The sequence below is a fragment of the Schistocerca americana genome, chromosome 9, assembly GCF_021461395.2.
Source record: "Schistocerca americana isolate TAMUIC-IGC-003095 chromosome 9, iqSchAmer2.1, whole genome shotgun sequence".
Lineage (NCBI taxonomy): Eukaryota > Metazoa > Arthropoda > Insecta > Orthoptera > Acrididae > Schistocerca > Schistocerca americana.
In genome coordinates, this window is record NC_060127.1 from 29,063,376 (window position 1) to 29,085,733 (window position 22,358).

The window sequence follows — 22,358 nt, forward strand, 5'->3', positions numbered from 1 at the left end:
CAAAAAGAACTTGAAACTCGAATGGCAAAAAGGAGTCTCTTTGGACTGTCTGTAAAGGCTGCAAAAGCTTGTAAATATATTTCTGCTGATGGCAGTTATTATATTTAAAGATTGTCTCTGAAGGCAGAACTGGATGGGAAAAAGTAGTACACACTTTTAGAGGTTTCCAGTACACTCAAGATTTATTGTTGCAACAGTGATAATGGAGTACATGAAATGATTACATTTATAATAGCACAACCGGTTCTGAGGTACAAAGTAGCACTCCAAGCCATCCATATCAGTAAGTGGTGTAGCCTCCGAGGGTGGCAAGGCAGGTGCTGCACCTAGCATCGAGTCGATCGAACAGATGTCGAAAAATGTTATGGGTTACGATATGCCGCGCCTGCTCGGTCTTGTCACGTATTTCTGTAGGAGCTGTTGGTTGACGGGTCGCACGAGTCACTTCTCGTCCCATCATATTCCACGCGTGTTAGATTGGAGACAACTTCGGTGATCCTGCTGGTTAGGGAAGTTACTGCACGTCTTGCTGAGGACGTTGAGTTTCACGGACCCTGTGTGGACGAGTGTTATCCTGTTGGAACAACACATCAACTTCTTATTATAAGAACGGTAAGATAACAGGTTTAACAACACTCTGTGTATATCGAGCGCTGGTTAGCGTCACCTCCAGAAACATCGACGGAGAAAGAGAGTTGTAGCTTATGACACGCCAGACCATGAGACATTCGATGGGGCCAGTGTGTGTTGGACGAATGCACTGTTCCAGGCGGCACTCACCAGGTCTACGTCGTACGTGGAAACGACCGTCACTCGTGTGCAGGCAGAATCTGCTTTCATCGCGTAAGACCACGGCGCGCCATTCCAAGTGATCCTCTGACGGCACCACTCGAACTATGCACGTCGATGGCGTGGCTAGAGGTATGGATGCCTGTAGCCCCACTTCCACTAACCGGTCTGCAACAGTTCGTGTTGATATGTATGGGCTCACAAGCACTCTTATCTGTGCTCTGGTAGCTGTATGATCTGCCTCTGCTGCCCTTACAATGCGATACATCCTGGCAGGCGTGGACGTCCAGAACCTTGTCAATGGGTGTGAGAATGTTCACGCGACTACTGATACCAACATCGTTGTACAACCGACGCAGCACGTCCAACTTGTACGACAATTCTCGAAAAAGACCATCTCGCCACGGGGAAGTGCACAACTTGAGCCCTTTCAAACTCGTTCGTTTGGCTGTAGGAAGCACGAGTGCGTCTCCGTGGCATGATTGGCTGGCTGCTTCACACTGCTTCTTTTAGCTGTGAACATACCTAAAGGGTGGACACAGATAGCGCTGTGGTAACTGTCGCTACGCTGTCTGTTGGCGGACAACGTTGAAACCATTATCAGTATACCAGCTATCCCACAGATGGCATGTGACGTCATCGAATCAAAAGCGGAATTGTCTTCGGAGAGGTACTACTTTTCTCCGGCTGTGCGTTTTTAGATGCAACACTGCCTCCAGTAAAAATATGCGGTCATGTCTGAAGAGTTCAAGTATTGTGGAAATTTCATAAATGGCTGTCGGGGAAAATAAATCGAAAATACACTCCTGGAAATGGAAAAAAGAACACATTGACACCGGTGTGTCAGACCCACCATACTTGCTCCGGACACTGCGAGAGGGCTGTACAAGCAATGATCACACGCACGGCACAGCGGACACACCAGGAACCGCGGTGTTGGCCGTCGAATGGCGCTAGCTGCGCAGCATTTGTGCACCGCCGCCGTCAGTGTCAGCCAGTTTGCCGTGGCATACGGAGCTCCATCGCAGTCTTTAACACTGGTAGCATGCCGCGACAGCGTGGACGTGAACCGTATGTGCAGTTGACGGACTTTGAGCGAGGGCGTATAGTGGGCATGCGGGATGCCGGGTGGACGTACCGCCGAATTGCTCAACACGTGGGGCGTGAGGTCTCCACAGTACATCGATGTTGTCGCCAGTGGTCGGCGGAAGGTGCACGTGCCCGTCGACCTGGGACCGGACCGCAGCGACGCACGAATGCACGCCAAGACCGTAGGATCCTACGCAGTGCCGTAGGGGACCGCACCGCCACTTCCCAGCAGATTAGGGACACTGTTGCTCCTGGGGTATCGGCGAGGACCATTCGCAACCGTCTCCATGAAGCTGGGCTACGGTCCCGCACACCGTTAGGCCGTCTTCCGCTCACGCCCCAACATTGTGCAGCCCGCCTCCAGTGGTGTCGCGACAGGCGTGAATGGAGGGACGAATGGAGACGTGTCGTCTTCAGCGATGAGAGTCGCTTCTGCCTTGGTGCCAATGATGGTCGTATGCGTGTTTGGCGCCGTGCAGGTGAGCGCCACAATCAGGATTGCATACGACCGAGGCACACAGGGCCAACACCCGGCATCATGGTGTGGGGAGCGATCTCCTACACTGGCCGTACACCACTGGTGATCGTCGAGGGGACACTGAATAGTGCACGGTACATCCAAACCGTCATCGAACCCATCGTTCTACCATTCCTAGACCGGCAAGGGAACTTGCTGTTCCAACAGGGCAATGCACGTCCGCATGTATCCCGTGCCACCCAACGTGCTCTAGAAGGTGTAAGTCAACTACCCTGGCCAGCAAGATCTCCGGATCTGTCCCCCATTGAGCATGTTTGGGACTGGATGAAGCGTCGTCTCACGCGGTCTGCACGTCCAGCACGAACGCTGGTCCAACTGAGGCGCCAGGTGGAAATGGCATGGCAAGCCGTTCCACGGGACTACATCCAGCATCTCTACGATCGTCTCCATGGGAGAATAGCAGCCTGCATTGCTGCGAAAGGTGGATATACACTGTACTAGTGCCGACATTGTGCATGCTCTGTTGCCTGTGTCTATGTGCCTGTGGTTCTGTCAGTGTGACCATGTGATGTATCTGACCCCAGGAATGTGTCAATAATGTTTCCCCTTCCTGGGACAGTGAATACACGGTGTTCTTATTTCAATTTCCAGGAGTGTACTTCGATGAAATTTCTGATTATAAACACGTCGCTCAGAAAAATGTGACAACAACATACCGTAATTTCATTTGTACTACAATGGACGAAGTGTCATAGAATTCCCCGAAACATGGGAAGTAGAACAACAGAAAACACCATGCGCTCTGGAATACTTGCAGAAATTTTAAAACAGCGGGAAAAAGCACTCCGTCTTCAGGCCACAAGTGGCTCATCGGAACCATCCGACCGCCGTGTCATCCTCAGCTGAGGATGCAGATAAGAGGGGCGCGTGGTCAGCACACCGCTCTCCCGGTCGTTATGGTGGTTTTCTGTGACTGGGGCCGCTGTCATTCGGTCGAGTAGCTCCTCAACTGGCGTCACGAGGCTGGGTGCACCCCGAAAAATGCAACAGCGCCTGGCCGCCAGCACGGGCACCCATCCAAGTGCCGGCCTAACCCGACAGCGCTCAGCGTAGATGATCTGACAGGAACCGGTGTATCCACTGCGGCAAGGCCGTTGCCAAAACAGCGGCAAGGTAACGAATATCATACTCTGATCTATCGGATGGACCGTTATTATATCGGTGCTATTGCGTGGGTGTGGAACGGATAGCAACCCTGCGCACTACTGAAAGTGCATCTATAGGCCCATAGCTGTCTTCAACCTATTGCCTGTTCTGAGCACATTTGGATAATGGTACCCTATGACCTTGACAGCGCACTATTTCGTTAGAATAGACATAGAAAGTAGATAAGCGAGGTTATAGATATATTTTTATATCTTTAGTCACATTGAATGAATAAATAATATAATATAATATAATCCACAAAAGGAACCCTTTTAGCATTCACAGGTTAGTGCGGTGAGGTGGGCAAAATCGTTAATCACTTCTTCAATGTATATATTTTCGAGCACATGACAGTCTATATCTCTTTTGAAGCGTTGTTCTTCTTGATTCACGTTTTATTCTTTTCATTTTTGAGAAGAAGTTCTCCGTACAGCAGATGGTTACCATCAGGCATAAAAAGATCCTCAATGCGATTTCAACATTTGGAAATATGTCTTCAGAACAGTTCATTCTCTTAAATGCAGGCATGCCGTTTCCAACTGTTGCTCGTTAGCGTCTTCATAACATTTCTGTAAATTTGTGCCAGCTCTTCGGAATTCAGTTTTCAGGCGAAAAAGTAAATCAAAACGTTGACTATTGTTCTCATACAACTTAATCGCTGTTTTAGTTGAACGCACCGGATATCATATATGGGAAGAAAGGTTTGTTCTTTGAATTTCTCTTGTCCTTTCAGATTGACTGACGGTGCAGAGCCATCAAAAAAAGTCTGGCGTGACCTTCTACGTTTTGTTGATAAAGTCATCAAGTGAAGCGAACAAATTAGTTGCAAAGTTCAATGTCATTGTTTCTGTCTGAAGATAATTACTTGATTTGTCTATTCTTTCCAATATAAAGCTCCAAATTTCCGTTAGTGTAATAAATTCTACCTTTTCCATTTTTCTGGAGAGACTGAGGGTTTCATCGCTAGTTTCTCTTGCCTGTTCTGTATCTTGCGATGGACATAAAGTTTCCATAATCTGTTCGTAAACTTCATGCACGGCTCTTACTGCATCAGGTCGAGCTTTTAATTTTTCTTGAACCTAAATGAATGTTCTGTCTGTACCAGGTGATCAAAAAGTCAGTATAAATTTGAAAACTGAATAAATCACGGAATAATGTAGTTAGATAGGTGCAAATTGGCACACATGCTTGGAATGACATGGGGGTTATTAGAACCAAAAAACCACAAATGTTCAAAAAATGTCCGACAGATGGCGCTTCATCTGATCAGAATAGCAATAATTAGCATAACAAAGTAAGACAAAGCAAAGATGATGTCTTTACAGGAAATGCTCAATATGTCCACCATCATTCCTCAACAGTAGCTGTAGTCGAGGAATAATGTTGTGAACAGCACTGTAAAGCATGTCCGGAGTTATGGTGAGGCATTGGCGTCGGATGTTGTCTTTCAGCATCCCTAGAGATGTCGGTCGACCACGATACACTTGCGACATCAGGTAACCCCAAAGCCACGGACTGAGGTCTGGCGACCTGGGAGGCCAAGCATGACGGAAGTGGCGGCTGAGCACACGATCATCACCAAACGACGAACGCAAGAGATCTTTCACGCATCTAGCGATATGGGGGTGGAGCGCCATCCTGCATGAACATCGTACGTTCCAGCAGGTGTTTATCAGCCAGGCTGGGGATGATGTGATTCTGTAACATATCGGCGTACCTCTCACCCGTCACGGTAGCAGTTACAAAACCAGAATCACGCATTTCTTCGAAGAAAAAAGGCCCGATAAAGGTAGATGTGGTAAATCCAACCCATACCGTGACTTTCTCGTCGCGCAATGGAGTTTCCACGGCAGTTCTAGGATTTTCGGTAGCCCAAATTCTGCAGTTGTGGTCGTTGACAGACCCTCGGAGCGTGAAATGAGCTTCGTCGCTCCACAAGACGTTACTCAGCCAATCGTAATCTTCCGCCATCTTTTGAAACGCCCACACCGCAAATGCGCTGCGCTTCACTAAATCGCCAGGTAACAGTTCATGATGCTGATGGATTTTGTACGGATAGCATCGGAGCGTACGCCTAAGTGCCAACCAAACAGTAGTGTATGGAATGCCGGTGCGACGTGCGACTTCCCCGTGCATAGACGAACCCGCTACAGTCTCCATTCTTCCTGAACTGTCTCAGCAGCAATACGCCTTGTGCTCGGTCGGTCACTACGGGGTCTATCGTCTAAACAACCCGTGGCTTCGAACTTCGAAATCATTCTCGCCACAGGTGCATTCGTCAACGGACATTTACCCGTTCGAATCCCCTTCCTATGGCGATAGGATCGTAACGCTGAACTAGCACATTCCCCATTCTGATAACACAGCTTCACTAAAAGCGCCTTTTCAGGTAACGTCAACATGCTTCGACTGCTGGTGCATCTGATTCTTTCTCTCATTACAGCTCGTTTTAAACACGATTGTCATGCGCAGTTAATGACGTTTTGCTGTCGAGCGCCATCTGTCGGACATTTTGTGAATTTTGGTTTTTTTGGTTCTAGTAAAACCCCATCTGATTCCAAGCATGTGTTTCAATTTTTACATCTCTATCTACATTATTCCGTGGCTTATTCAGTTTTCAAATTTATACTGATTTTTTGATCACCCGGTATATCCCATCGGTAGGTAGAGCTCAACAAAAAGTTGTATACTTGCTGAACCGTTACAAAAATCTTTGTTGCTTCTGATACCCACGCAGCAGCTTGGACACCTGCCAAGTTTAGTTAATGTCAGTGAGAATCAGAAACATTTTATTTGCAAGAGTTAGCTAAATTTTCCAGATACTTCTCTTCGTAGTCGCCGCTCTGACTTTGACATTTATCCGAGCGCTATACCAAATTTCCAACACCATCGTCATAAGAGACACCCGCCTGTGCTTTCCGATAATTCTCTGCGCTGGTCTATAGCGAGTAGCCTGCGCCCAAGGGTTGTCTTCATATCCAGCGTTTCATATGAACAGAGATGATATTCACGATGAGCCAATTAGGGCTGTGTTGTAGTAGGTGATTGAACACTTCGCATCGAAAAGGCTGCAGGAGCATCTATACTGCCCCTGTAGAATGCGGCTGAGAATTGCCATGAAGAAGGAAACGCGTGGCATTCATGAAGTCGGGCTCTCCTACTTGGAAGGAGACACCGTTGTTCAAGGCACCCTTGCTTGCTCACAGTGCGCTCACAACTGAAAAGAGCGTCTTGTTGCGATCGGCGGTCATACTAGAGACACTACCCAACACATCTGTGCAAAACCGAGCGAGGTGGCGCAGTGGTTAACACACTGGACTCGCATTCGGAAGGACGACGGTTCAATCCCGCGTCCGGCCATCCTCATTTAGATTTTCCGTGATTGCCCTAAATCGCTACAGGCAAATGCCAGGCTGGTTCCTTTGAAAGGGCACGGCCGACTTCCTTCCACATCCTTCCTTAATTCTATGAGACCGATAACTCCGCTGTTTGGTCTCTTCCCCCAAATAACCAACCAACCAACCAACATCTGTGCAAAGCTGAATCGGGTTTTCACTGAGGTGTCCATTTCGCGAGCGATCGGATCATACTTCCCGGACAACCCTCGTAATTCAGTATTTATTTTTACACCGAAAATAGTCGCTAACATACAACAAAACAGACAAACGACGATTTAATCGAAAAATAGCTCAGAGCACAGTCAGTAACAACCACAAAATAATGTCATAACACCACAGACAAGTACAGCGGAATTCCGGATCGTAGAGTCGGTTTACTTAAGTCGGTCGGTCACGTTTAATTTTACGTCGCTATTCGCTCCATACAGAACTGTGCACTGCGCAGAACTGATAAGCAAGTAGGTATTATCATTCGATTTTTTTCGAAATAAGCTTGTTTTTCGGTAATAAATATCAGTTATCGTTTTGTGATCAACCCATGATAAAAAGACTGCAGCACTGTATTGATACCAATGTTCATCACTTGAAATACCTTCTGTAAATAGACGTTCATGTCACCTTTGTGACCTTCGTTAACCTTCAAAGACCTTACTGTTACACATCATTGAATTCGTCTCGATAGCCACTATCAGGAAATAAGTACCATACTATAGCATCCCATTAAAAAAAATCTAGTTGACATTAATATATCTCAAGCGACCCCAGCTAGCAACAAAAAATCAACGCCATATTATGGCTCCCGTTGTCCCATGCATTTTTTGTCCCACAAACTTTTCAGTTCCTATCATACTTTCGGAGTTATTCTTGGTGGCCATGTTAGTGACTCACCCTGTATATTCAAAAAAAGGCGCGGAAAGGAAAGGCTAGGGAAAATTTGGAGCTGTAAATTAAATTTACAGGAAGGATTTGTAAGGCATGCACGAGAAGTTCCTATGTAAGTTTAGAAACTTTTTTATTTTAAATTTAATTATTTACAAGTGCTGATGTGGTATTCATCGTGAGTCGATGAGCACTTGGGATGTTGCACACTTCATAAACGCCACATTTTTATAATTAAATGGTTGTTTTAAACCTTAGATCTACATTCATAAAAGATTTTGTCTCGTCGCATAATTTGACAGCAACCCACGCGTAACGCGTCATATCGCCAAAGTTTGGCTATATCAGCTGGTGATGTAGACTGCAGTGTATTTTGATAGTCTTCTCGGGATGTTATTACGTTTTCTATCTGGACGGGTCGTTTTTCTTGGTACCGGGAACCTATTGTTATACATGAAGATTAAAATGAAACAAAAGGAATACGAAGTCCTGTACGCTTTAATTACAATCATTTCTTGGAAAGTTATTTGCAGAGTCCTCGTGTACGCTGCAAGTTCAAACCTTTCATGGAAATTTTTTTGAAATCTGACATTTTCCTTCTTTTTTGTTTTTCGTGCCTTTTATGATCATGTTAATAAATACCATTTATTGAGCATTGTTTCGGTTCATTTCCAGAATAAGCAAAGTTAAAAGTGAAATTGGGAGGCGTGGAAAAAAAGATCTGATATTTTATGTACCAAATTTTAAATTTTATTTTTTCAAACAGTAATATTGTCCTCTTCAAGACAGTTCTCTTCGGTAGCTGTACATAGGGGGAGTCGTTTTTCCCAGGCCTGATAGCAGCGCTGAAATGCTTGAACATGTCAGTCACACTCTTTTCAATGTTCTCCAGTGTCCCAAAATGTCATCCTTTCAGGGCAGTTTCGGATTTCGGGGAGGAAAGACGTCACCAGATGAAGTGAATAGGGGGGGGGGGGGGGGGCTGTGGAATAATAGGAATGCCTTTCGAGGTAAAAACTCCGTGACGGAAGTCACTGTGTGACGTGAGACTTTGTCATGATGCCGCATGCACTTGTCTGCAACATCCAGTCCCACGATTCACCCTTCTATTGAGGCTTTCAAGGACATCTCTGTAAAACATTTGGTTGGTATTGCTAAATGTCGATCTGATCTCACAATAGTATTCACAAGTCCAATGTTTTCTTCGGTTTTTGAAGCTGAAGGTCTCCCTGAGGGACGTTCATTTTCAACGTGTTCTCGGCCTTCCAAAACTGATCTGGTACCAAAGAAAACTTGCGCTCTAGTTAAAGAATGATCCCGATAGACCTGTTTAAACTTTTCAAAAGCCACACTCACGGATTCCATAGTTTAACACAAAAACGTGAAGGTATGACGTTACTCTAAATTCCGGTGTTCCACTTTAGTAAAACACAACTTCGCTGATAGCACTCTGAAAAACCACTTGATGGTTGCACAGAGCTGGAACTCAGACTGAGCATCTGGACTGGACCAACACACTGGCCTACACAAGTAGAACAACACAGCATTGCCAGATCGCTCGCAGTGTAGTCGGTCTCATTGTTTTTCTCACAAATCTTGTAAGAGATGATTTCCGCATACTGACTCAACCCAACATCACACTCATTCCGCTGAGCCAAGCGCTCCTCTGCCACCAGGCCAACATTAATGGCTCATGCCTCACCATACCAGCCTCAAAAACGCTATTTTTTTTCGAAACGTTTAACTCTATGGAGCTGCTACAACTGTAATTTTCTTTTCTGGCCAAGCATTGCATTCACCAAAAATGTGGACGGCGTCGGTGATGGGGAGTAGGCGCGATAGCCCGGTCAGTGCCGCTACTACGATATAACGTGGGTGATACCACTCACGTGTCACAGATATTCTGACACATTATTGCACACAGTACGAAGTTTACAGACAGTAATTTACTGATACACTGTCTGATACACTGTAAGGCGGAAAAAAATTCGCGCTCCACGAAGGAAATATTCGACTCAGGTGAAAGTCGGTAGACGTGACGTACATGTACATACAGACAAATTAAAAAACTTGGATTATTTATTCAACAGAAAAAGCTTCACAAATACAACAAGCTAGAAACGCACTGGTTCACATCTGTCTATGCAAGCAGTTAGTCGACTTGGCAATGATTGCCAGAATTGTAGGATGTCCTCCGGAGGGATAGTGTACCAAATTCTGTCCAACTGGCGGGTTTTATCATCAAAATCCCGAGCTGGTTGGAAGGCCCTGTCCGTAATGCTACTAATGATTTCAACTGAAGACAGATTCGGCGAGTTTGTTGGGCAATGTAGGATTTGGTAAGCACGAAGAGAGGGCATTATCATGCTGAAATGTGAGCCGAGAATGGTTTGAAATGAAGGGAAACGTAACGAGGCGTAGGATTTCATCGACTTACCGCTGTGCTGGAGGTGTGTCGCGGATACAACCAAACGGGTCCTACTGTGGAGTGAAATGGCACCTCAGACCATCAGTCCAGCTTCTCAGACCATATGGCGGACTAGGGATGGGAAAAACCGAACGGTTACAACGAGATACCGGTATTTTAATGCTCAATAACAGGTATCATTCGGCATTTGTTTGGTCACAGTTAAATCATGTACTCTTTTATTTTTTACCAATAATGAAGTAAAAAAATTGAAATCTCATTTAAGGATAGCAGCACTGCTAAAATAGACCGGTTAAAATGGATACCAGTATTTTACTGCTGAATAACCGGTATTTTTCGGTATTTGTTTGGTCTTGGTTAAATCATGCGCTTCTTTTATATTTGTTACCAATAACCGAGTAAAAAACCGAAATGTCATTTAACGATAACTGCACCGCTAAAAGTGACAGGTTAAACCGGATACCAGTATTGTACTGCTGAATAACCGGTATTTTTCGGTTTTTTTTTTGGTCTCAGTTAAATCATGTGCTATCTATTTTTAAGAAATAACCGAGTAAAACATCGAATAGCCGTTTGACGATAGCAGCAGTGCTAAAATCTTTCTTCGTTAAATGAACCTCTTTTAAAAAAGAAGTAACTTTTATTTATAAATTTGCATCGGTTTGAAATGTTTCCTTATTACAGAAAATGAGAAAAGCAATGAGTGCTGTTTACGTAACAATGACAACAGAAACGAGCAACAAACACGAAAACTGGAACAGCATTGTTGAGATAGTAACGTCCTTGTTGCCATGTGTTGTATCTTAAGGTTCAAGTGTATGTGTAGTGTTGTGTGCAAGACTTTCCTCCACCTGATCCATAGAAACTACAGTGGTTTCTCGCTGTTGTCGCTTCACCTGGTTTAAAACATCTGTCTGTCGCTTCTGTGAAATAATAAAAGTCGAATGAAATTGTGGCAACAGTAATAAATTAACAAGAGCAGTTCATTCATAATATACAAGAAAAATAGATAGTAAATGATCTGCTGCCTGTGTTTATATAGTATGCGTTTAATTGCTTGCAGCCCTTGAAAAGGCATGATCACTGATTACGATGTGGTTTTTAAGCAGAATTTCAAAAAAGTGGAATCAGAAGGTGAATACTGACGATTTTTTTAAGTACTCTTTTTTTTTTGGTCATCAGTCTACTGACTGGTCTGATGCGGCCCGCCACGAATTCCTTTCCTGTGCTAACCTCTTCATCTCAGAGTAGCACTTGCAACCTACGTCCCGAATTATTTGCTTGACGTATTCCAATCTCTGTCTTACTTTACAGTTTTTGCCCTCTACAGCTCCCTCTACTACCATGGAAGTCATTCCCTCATGTCTTAGCAGATGTCCTATCATCCTGTCCCTTCTCCTTATCAGTGTTTTCCACATATTCCTTTCCTCTCCGATTCTGCGTAGAACCTCCTCATTCCTTACCTTATCAGTCCACCTAATTCTCAACATTCGTCTATAGCACCACATCTCAAATGTTTCGATTCTCTTCTGTTCCGGTTTTCCCACAGTCCATGTTTCACTACCATACAATGCTGTACTCCAGTCGTACATCCTCAGAAATTTCTTCCTCTAATTAAGGCTGGTATTTGATATTAATAGACTTCTCTTGGCCAGAAATGCCTTTTTTGGCATAGCGAGTCTGCTTTTGATGTCCTCCTTGCTCCGTCCGTCATTGGTTATTTTACTGCCTAGGTAGCAGAATTCCTTAACTTCATTGACTTCGTGACCATCAATCCTGATGTTAAGTTTCTCGCTGTTCTCATTTCTACTACTTCTCATTACCTTCGTCTTTCTCCGATTTACTCTCAAACCATACTGTGTACTCATTAGACTGTTCATTCCGTTCAGCAGATCATTTAATTCTTCTTCACTTTCACTCAGGATAGCAATGTCATCAGCGAATAGTATCATTGATATCCTTTCACCTTGTGTTTTAATTCCACTCCTGAACCTTTCTTTTATTTCCATCATTGCTTCCTCGATGTACAGATTGAAGAGTAGCGGCGAAAGGCTACAGCCTTGCCTTACACCCTTCTTAGTACGAGCACTTCGTTCTTGATCGTCCACTCTTATTATTCCCTCTTGGTTGTGGTACATATTGTATATGACCCGTCTCTCCCTATAGCTTACCCCTAGTTTTTTCAGAATCTCGAACAGCTTGCACCATTTTATATTGTCGAACGCCTTTTCCAGGTCGACAAATCCTATGAAAGTGTCTTGATTTTTCTTTAGCCTTGCTTCCATTATTAGCCGTAACGTCAGAATTGCCTCTCTCGTCCCTTTACTTTTCCTAAAGCCATACTGATTGTCACCTAGCGCATTCTCAATTTTCTTTTTCATTCTTCTGCATATTATTCTTGTAAGCAGCTTCGATGCATGAGCTGTTAAGCTGATTGTGCGATAATTCTCGCACTTGTCAGCTCTTGCCGTCTTCGGAATTGTGTGGACGATGCTTTTCCAAAAGTCATATGGTATATCGCCAGACTCATATATTCTACACACCAACGTGAATAGTCGTTTTGTTGACACTTCCCCCAATGATTTTAGAAATTCTGATGGAATGTTATCTATCCCTTCTGCCTTATTTGACCGTAGGTCCACCAAAGCTCTTTTAAATTCCGATTCTAATACTGGATCCTCTATCTCTTCTAAATAGACTCCTGTTTCTTCTGCTATCACATCAGACAAATCTTCACCCTCATAGAGGCTTTCAATGTATTCTTTCCACCTATCTGCTATCTCCTCTGCATTTAACAGTGGAATTCCCGTTGCACCCTTAATGTTACCACCGTTGCTTTTTTTTATGTCACCAAAGGTTGTTTTGACTTTCCTGTATGCTGAGTCTGTCCTTCCGACAATCATATCTTTTTCGATGTCTTCACGTTTTTCCTGCAGCCATTTCGTCTTAGCTTCCCTGCACTTCCTATTTATTTCATTCCTCAACGACTTGTATTTCTGTATTCCTGATTTTCCCGGAACATGTTTGTACTTCCTCGTTTCATCAATCAACTGAAGTATTTCTTCGGTACCCATGGTTTCTTCGCAGCTACCTTCTTTGTACCTATGTTTTCCTTCCCTACTTCTGTGATGGCCCTTTTTAGAGATGTCCATTCCTCTTCAACTGTACTGCCTACTGCGCTATTCCTTATTGCTGTATCTATAGCGTTAGAGAACTTCAAACGTATCTCGTCATTCCTTAGTACTTCCGCATCCCACTTCTTTGCGTATTGATTCTTTCTGACTAATGTCTTGAACTTCAGCCTACTCTTCATCACTACTGTATTGTGATCTGAGTCTATTTCTGCTCCTGGGTACGCCTTACAGTCCAGTAACTGATTTCGGAATCTCTGTCTGACCATAATGTAATCTAATTGAAATCTTCCCGTATCTCCCGGCTTTTTCCAAGTATACCTCCTCCTCTTGTGATTCTTGAACAGGGTATTCGCTAATACTAGCTGAAACTTGTTACAGAACTCAATTAATCTTTCTCCTCTATCATTCCTTGTCCCAAGCCCATACTCTCCTGTAACCTTTTCTTCTACCCCTTCCCCTAAAACTGCATTCCAGTCGCCCATGACTATTAGATTTTCGTCCCCCTTTACAAACTGCATTACCCTTTCAATATCCTCATACACTTTCTCTATCTGTTCGTCTTCAGCTTGCGACGTCGGCATGTATACCTGAACTATCGTTGTCGGTGTTGGTCTGCTGTCGATTCTGATTAGAACAACCCGGTCACTGAACTGTTCACAGTAACACACCCTCTGCCCTACCTTCCTATTCGCAACGAATCTTACACCTGTTATACCATTTTCTGCTGCTGTTGATATTACCCGATACTCATCTGACCAGAAATCCTTGTCTTCCTTCCACTTCACTTCACTGACCCCTACTATATCTAGATTGAGCCTTTGCATTTCCCTTTTCAGATTTTCTAGTTTCCCTACCACGTTCAAGATTCTGACATTCCACGCCCCGACTCGTAGAACGTTATCCTTTTTCATGGTAACCTCCCCCTTGGCAGTCCCCTCCCGGAGATCCGAATGGGGGACTATTCCGGAATCTTTTGCCAATGGAGAGATCATCATGACACTTCTTCTTCAGTTACAGGCCACATGTCCTGTGGATACACGTTACGTGTCTTTAATGCAGTGGTTTCCATTGCCTTCTGCATCCTCATGTCGTTGATCATTGCTGATTCTTCCGCCTTTAGGGGCAATTTCCCACTCCTAGGACAAGAGAGTGCCCTGAACCTCTATCCGCTCCTCCGCCCTCTTTGACAAGGCCGTTGGCAGAATGAGGCCGACTTCTTATGCCGGAAGTCTTCGGCCGCCAATGCTGATTATTTATCAAAATTTAGGCAGTGGCGGGGATCGAACCCGGGACCGAAGACGTTTTTGATTATGAATCAAAGACGCTATCCCTAGACCACGGGTACTTTCTTTTTAAGTACTTAATCACTCATAATTTTTCGAGAAAAACAGCGAATGATGGACCGACGAAGTTTTTTTTTGTTTTTTATATACGCTTGCCTGTTTAATTTAATACTTTGATTCCATGTATCTATAAACTGAGAGAGTCAAAATTTTTTCAATCTTTGTTCAATTTTTACTTTTGGCACAGGAACTAATGGGAATAAAAAAGCGAAAATCGCTTATTTCAAAAACAGGTAATATCAGTCAGTTGTAACAGTCACTTTAAAATGGCGTGGAAAAAAAGACAGAAACGAAAACCGTTTCAACGATAACCGCTTCCCTACGGCGGCCGACAGTGAGGTTGCCATCCCACCGCTATCTGGGGCGTCTGCACACGCGTCCTCGCTGGTCGTCAGAGGCTCGGATCTCATTGATTGGAGTCCAGTTTTCTTCGGTGGTCTGACTCACTTCGGAGTGCCGATGACCAGCGAACACGGGTCTGAATATGCCGAGAAGACCGATGAGAAACCAGTCTGTCAGTCATCCAACATACTGCCAGACAACCAGAAGTGACGGTTCGTGGTGCATTTTCATTTCACAGCAGGATCTCTTGGGTTGTCACCCGCGGCACCCTTACGTTTGCGCTGTTGCACTCTCCGTTTTGTTGACGTTCGTGCCTAACCATTCTGGGCTTTCATTTCAGTACGATAAACCCTCACATGGTGAGTGTTTCCACTGCTTGTTTTCCTGCTTGCCAAACCCTACCTTCGCCAGCAAGGTCTCACTATCTCTCTGAAATTAAGAACGCTTGGAACATAACAGACAGGACCCTCCAATCAATCGCGAATTTTGCGATCTAATGCGCCAATTGTAGAAAATTTGGCGCAATATGCCCCAGGAGGATGTAGAACAACTCTATCAATAAATGGAAAGTCGAATAACTGCTTGCATAAGGGCCAGAGGTGGACCACCGCTTTATGGGCTTGTTCAATTTGTGAAGCACTCTCTCTCTCGAATAACATACGCAAATTTTCTTAAACTGTAAAGATTTGTTTGTCTGCACATGTACCTAACAACTAACGGTTTCCGTCCCATTCGAATTATTCGTTTGTGGCGCGTTTTTTTCTTTTGTCTTAGAGTGTAATTTAGGGAGCGATTTACAACTACATCAACAGAAGCTGCCATCTACTGGGTGTCATTTCAGGAACATACCTGAGAACCAAATAAGAAGACTGTGTGGCTGTCCTGTGCAGAATGAGACACGCCCTTGGACATTTTCCTGTGGCGCTTCGTCTTCGGTATCGTCAGGAGACGAAGGTAGCACACTAGGGAGACAGTTTTCCTCTTACTAGCCTAATCTGTCAGCACCACACAATGGAAGGAACTCACAGCTTCACCACATGCCCGGTGATGTTCTACAGAGACGAGCGGTGAATCATTCTACTATCGATACGGAACGCAAGTGGGGAAATCTGCTGACATCGACGACCATGACAAAGTTCAGATTGTTATGGACGAGCACAAGGGAACGAGTATCTCGAGAGCAACGAAGCTCGTCCTATTGTCGTGAGCATCTACGGAAACTGGTTGAAGAACGGTTACAACTAAAGTACTTGAATTGGGACCCCCGGATCTCATTACACGACGTGGAAGACCGAGGCTTCTCCACGCTTTAAAGGACGACATGCAGCGATCTGTGGCACATTCGATGACAAATTACGATGCTGTTGCTGGCACAAGTGTTTCGGAGTGTATCATTCGCCACGAATTGTACAACATGGTTCAAAATGGCTCTAAGCACTATGGGACTTAACATCTGAGGTCATCAGTCCCCTAAACCTAACTAACCTAAAGACATCACACACATCCATGCCCGAGGCAGGATTCGAACCTGCGATCGTAGCAGCAGCGCAGTTCCGGACTGAAGCGCCTAGAATTGCTCGTCCACAGAGGCCGGCGTTCAACGTGGGACTCCGCGGCTGACAACCCGTGAGTGCTCCAATTTCACTCAAGTACGTCGTCAACTACGATTGCAGTGGCTTGGGATTATCGAGATTGGACCACGGACCAATGTAAACGTTACATGAATACCCTTGCTTGTTACACTAGGCCTTTGGTCTTGTCTGGATATGCCGTCATCTATTTGAATGTCTGCTCGAAACATGCACTGAAAAAATCACGCAGGCCCCAACGGAGGCGGTTTTATAGTGCTTTGAATATTCACGTAGGTTCTTATGAGACCTGTGGTAGCAGTCGATCGCTCTGTGACACCTCTGCGCTATGACAGTGCTACTGAGGACCACTTGTATGGTGCTGAGTAGACTTTGCTACATCTGAACCCGATGGAACACATTCTAACAACCCTACCACAACAAAGGTCAAAATTTAATGATAATTGTGGTGTTGCTCACGCTGCTAAATATTGCATTTTCGGGCAACAACAAAGTTATTATGAGTCCGCAGCTCGTGGTCGTGCGGTAGCGTTCTCGCTTCCCACGCCCGGGTTCCCGGGTTCGATTCCCGGCGGGGTCAGGGATTTTCTCTGCCTCCTGATGACTGGGTGTTGTGTGATGTCCTTAGGTTAGTTAGGTTTACGTAGTTCTAAGTTCTAGGGGACTGATGACCATAGATGTTAAGTCCCATAGTGCTCAGAGCCATTTGAACAGCCAAAGTTATTATGTGGCAGGTGCCATCAGAACACAGTTAATAAACTCATTTCATGTAATAATGAATAAACTAGGCACTCATCTTTTCGTGTTTTCGACGCTGGTCTCGTTGTAAAATCATGGCTCAATCGTCGAAAATCTAGGTGGTGATGATTCCAAGCTCGGATGCAAAGAGGCCTAGGTTTTTTTTCCGCTATATTCAAAAGTTTTGTAGATGCGCTTCACAAACCATTCTTGAAGATTAAACCTTTCAAAGTTAGCACAATGGTGATGTAAAAAAATAATCAGCACTTCGAATTTAAGTTAGACTTCTTTTTTATTACTTTTGCTGCAATATCACGTAACACACAAAACATCACTTCACAATACAAAACATACTTGAAAACATCTTCCTCACTGTTAAAGTTCACGTTTTATAAGCTGACTACAATACGCGTCTTTCCAAGACTTGACTTTTTCAAGGCCCGACTCTCCAAATCTCTAACTAACTAATAATCGCTTACGCGCCCAAAAATCCAAGTTACAAGTACGACAAAGATCATAGTGACAAACGAAACAATACGCATAAGAATAATATCATTGCAATATAAACATATTGATGTATCAAAGTATCTCTGCATTAATGAAATCAAATCTGAATGTTGTCTCAGAAATATGTTAACTACTTTACAGAAACACAGTAAAATATTGCTGGTATCGAGAGGTTCAGGTGAGCTGCCGTAATGGTTATTGCCGTAATGGTTACGTAATTCAAGTACCATTACAACATCTGGCAAACTAGCGGGTACCACTGTGAACACCTGGTCCTACACACCTCTGGAAAACTACCACGGATGTATTACGAAAAGTATTCATCAGATGCCTACTGTTTGATATCAGATGTACTACGTAGAGGTATATTACCTACTGGCTACCCATGAAAATTTGTGCAGTAGCAGGACTCGAACCCGTATTTCCAACTTATCTTGAGCGGTCGCTTTAACTTTTCCTGCTATCCAAGCACGCTTTCCAGGTCGATCCATAAATCCATGTCACAACGTCTATGTCCCTACTGCTCACAACATTACTTATATTCCCGCAACATGGTTAACCCTCGGAATATCAAAGGTGGGGTGAGAGGGGTGGGGGTGGAGAGGGGGCAGAGTACATTATGCCCAACACTTATAAATGTTGTAATCTAGTCACTTACTGTATATATCAAAATTTTGATAAAAATATTTATTTTTTTAATGATTGCATCTACCAGATCCTATAAATGTTTTAAATTTTTTAGCTAAACTTATACCTACAATTTAAGTCTTAATCAAAATATCCACGGGTGTACTGCCGGTCTACAGCGTCCAACGGGCACAATATTTCAGCGATCATTTAAGTCTTAGTAGAAGATAGCACTTCCCCTCTCATATTCAATATTTTTGGTTCAGGACCTCACTTACACATTATGATCTTTATAAAAACTATTTTTGTGAATAAAAGTTGAAAACAATTAACGAAATCTGCACTTCAATTGTTTTTAGAGGGAGCATTCAATAACCCCTCCCCTTTCGGTAGTAGAAGTTACAAGTGCGTAGATATTGGTAGGAGTGTGCTTAAAGATATTTTCAGGGTCTGGACCCTAGTTACACATCAGTATCTCTTTAAAAAGTTTGCTGGTAATGCAAGTTATTGACACTTAAGGGATTTTGTTTTTTCTTTTTCTTTTTTAGAGGTAGCTCTTTGGTAGTATCAGCTGTGGAAAATGCGTTCTCTGGTAACATGCGTTATGGATAGTACACTGGCATTGCCGGGGTAATTACACAAACATATACAACGTTAGTATTATTATTGCCATTTAGCTCGTCTAAGCTTGTAATACTTATTTTACAAGGTCTGTTCACTTGGAAAGGCATCCATGTCTGAAGGAACAGACATTGTAAAACAAGTACCAAGGACATGTTGAATCCATACCATCCAGAAACGCTTGCCATGCTGCGTTCCGCAGGTGGACCAATGCGCTATTAAGCAGGTAACTGTAATGTCTGTGTCATCAGTGTAAGTGGCAAATTCAGAAGTAACAAGTATATAAAATGAAACCTAGCACTAATGGAAACAGCTTTGTTGAGAAAGAGAGATGTGTGATGTCGAAAATAAAAATTCGTGTGTTTTCTCAAAATAAAATCTACAGGCTAGATGAGAATAGATACTTTCGAATTGTGTTGCTACAGAGCAATTCAGGTTTGATTTAATAACAATGAAGAAAATCGTGATTGTAATCGGATGGTGGGGACAAATACTTCAGGGCACAGCCAGATCATAGAGCAGCTAGGCTGGCACGCCTCATTGTTAGGCATAAGAGAATATTTAAGTTGGCAATGGAGAGATAAAAGCTGTGTAGGTGTGTAGCAGTTAGTTCCAGGGGAAAAGGTGAAAACAGTTGCACACTACAAAAGTGGATAGAGTTTTGCATCTATCAAGCATTCGGGATGGGGACCACACCAACAAACTTATAAAGTATGCAAATGTGGAAATTATGTGTTATTTCGCTTGATAATGAATCATACTTCGTATGAGGACAGCATGCTTTAACTGGGTATGAGGGTGGTGAATAAGCATCAGGAGGCTTTAGTTTCGCTGTTAAGCCTCCCTACACAGTGTGATGCTGACGCAGCTCGTGTTTCCACAGCCACGTCACGGTCCAGTCCAGGCGGCCTGTTCCTCCCCCAGGAGACGTGAATATTTAAACCGCTTTAAGTGGAGCGGCCGCTGAGTCGCGTGTTTTGTCAGGTCAGGTTGCCACGCCTGCGGCCGAGCGGCGATCAGGGGGAATCCCCGAGAGGTGGGGGAACTCAGCCGCAAGCTATGGCTGGAGTTGCGTTGCACTCAGCGAGGGATGCTGACGATGGAAGAGAGGGGGAGCCACCGGAGTGAGTGTGTACAGGCCGGACCGGTGGCGTCCCCAAGACATTTTTAATTTATTTATTTTTGTGTTATGTAACATTCACCATACAGCCAGTAATAATCGCAAGCTTACAGAGTTAACACAGGAATCTGAGTAGAGCTAAAAAGACACACAAGCATAGTGTTGTGGTTACCACAATATACCTAGGTGTGTTTCGATATGCAACAAAAATGTTGCCACTTGCGTGGCACTCGAGCGGATTCACTAAAGTTGTTGCGTGGAGAGATGCAAATTCCTGTGGTACCACTCGAGATACACCACCTTTAGCCATGTCACTAAAGTTAAGTCGTTTTACCTATGTGATGTCACTTTCCTTCCTCAACTACCTATTAGCGTCAGAAACAAATCAAGCAGCAGCCATGATGATTTGAGTGATTTCAATGCTAACGTGTATGTTTGCGAGTTTCTGTATTTAAACTTGCATATAACGAAAATACAGGGATACACATGATACACCAAATGAAATATCTCTCCAAAATGCATTTCTTGTAGTGCAGTTTGTCGTGCTAGAGTGACATAAGAACGTAATGGATAATTTATGTGGTGAAAGCTTATGAAGTTTGTATTATATGATGTATGACTCAGTTTGTATGAGAGTAAACAACTGTTATTGGGTAATTAGTGAAACGGGAACTGTAGTTTCATAGCAGCTCACTTAATTCTACAAATGGTGATACTTAGTACAATATTAGCGATCTATTCAGATTCCATTACTGGTACCTTCAATGCTCTTGAACACTTGTTAAATGGATTTGAGAAAGGAAGGGACAAAGTTTTTGGTGGCAGCATAATTTGAGAGTGAGTGTATCTTTAATAAAGGAAGTAAACGACATTACACTGTCTTTTAGTGGACAAACCATAACTCTGAAATACAGCAAAGAATAACTTCAATATTTCTTCACATTTAACTGATGTGTGGTGCAGGAGTGATAGCATTAGTTTTCAAATGCGTATTCGTGGCATTGTAAATAGCATCCAACGCATCACACAAGAACACTGAAATCGTAATTTTCAGGGTGTGGTATAAATATTGGAGAGATGGCAGGTGATCACCAGATGCAAAATATGCTAGTGCCACTTTAGTTTCACTTGAGCTAGAGCTGCATCTAATTGTAACTGAGATTTTAACACAGCTCGATAAACAGCTCAAAAAGTACTCAAAATTTATTTTTGTTATCGAAAACTGGTTCAATAATGGATTTTCGTTTATGAGTGGTGCTTTTTTTTGTAAGTGTTTTTGATCTCCATGTCATATTTCTGGCCAGTACACACTTTCAAATGAATATTATGCTTTCTCCCCTTCTTACTGTGTGCTTGCCTCAGTTCTAAAGCCACAGACTGAGTGTCAGCATCGATGTGTGTCAGAAGAATCCAAGTCGACGACACACTAAGAACTATGCAACTATAATTTTGACAGGATCGTGTGGAAGCAGTAGCAAATGGTTCCACTGCCAAATCAACCATGATGCCACTCACTGTAGAGTCAATTTTGTTGACTTTGGAAATCAAGTAGAAGTTCATTCTGACTGTTGCTTAATATGGAGTGCCTTGTTCAAGATAATTTAAGTCCTGCATATGCAAGTGATTAATTTTAAAAAATGCAAATGTATCATATTTAAAGTCTACACGCAGAGACAAAAAATGTGAAAACACATGCATATAAACTTTTATCATATAAAAAAGTGTGTGTGTGTTCCACATTTCCTCGTAAATATCGTAAACCACCAGACAGGTTTCAACCAAACTTGGTACACATATACCTTACGGTCAGGTGACAGTCACTGTGGGGACAGTAACCACCCATCTATCATAGTGGGACGGGGGAATATGAAGTGTAGCCTGAGATGTGTAAATTCCTAGATTTTATTCACCAGTTATTTGACCATGAGAGAACTTAGCGACTTGTAACATACTTAACTTCAAACATTCGAGAATTTTTTTTTCGTTGACAACCCCTACAAAATAATGAAAGGGAAAATGTTATTGCTTACTACTTACAGTAAAAATACTACATGAAGTGGACATCGTAAT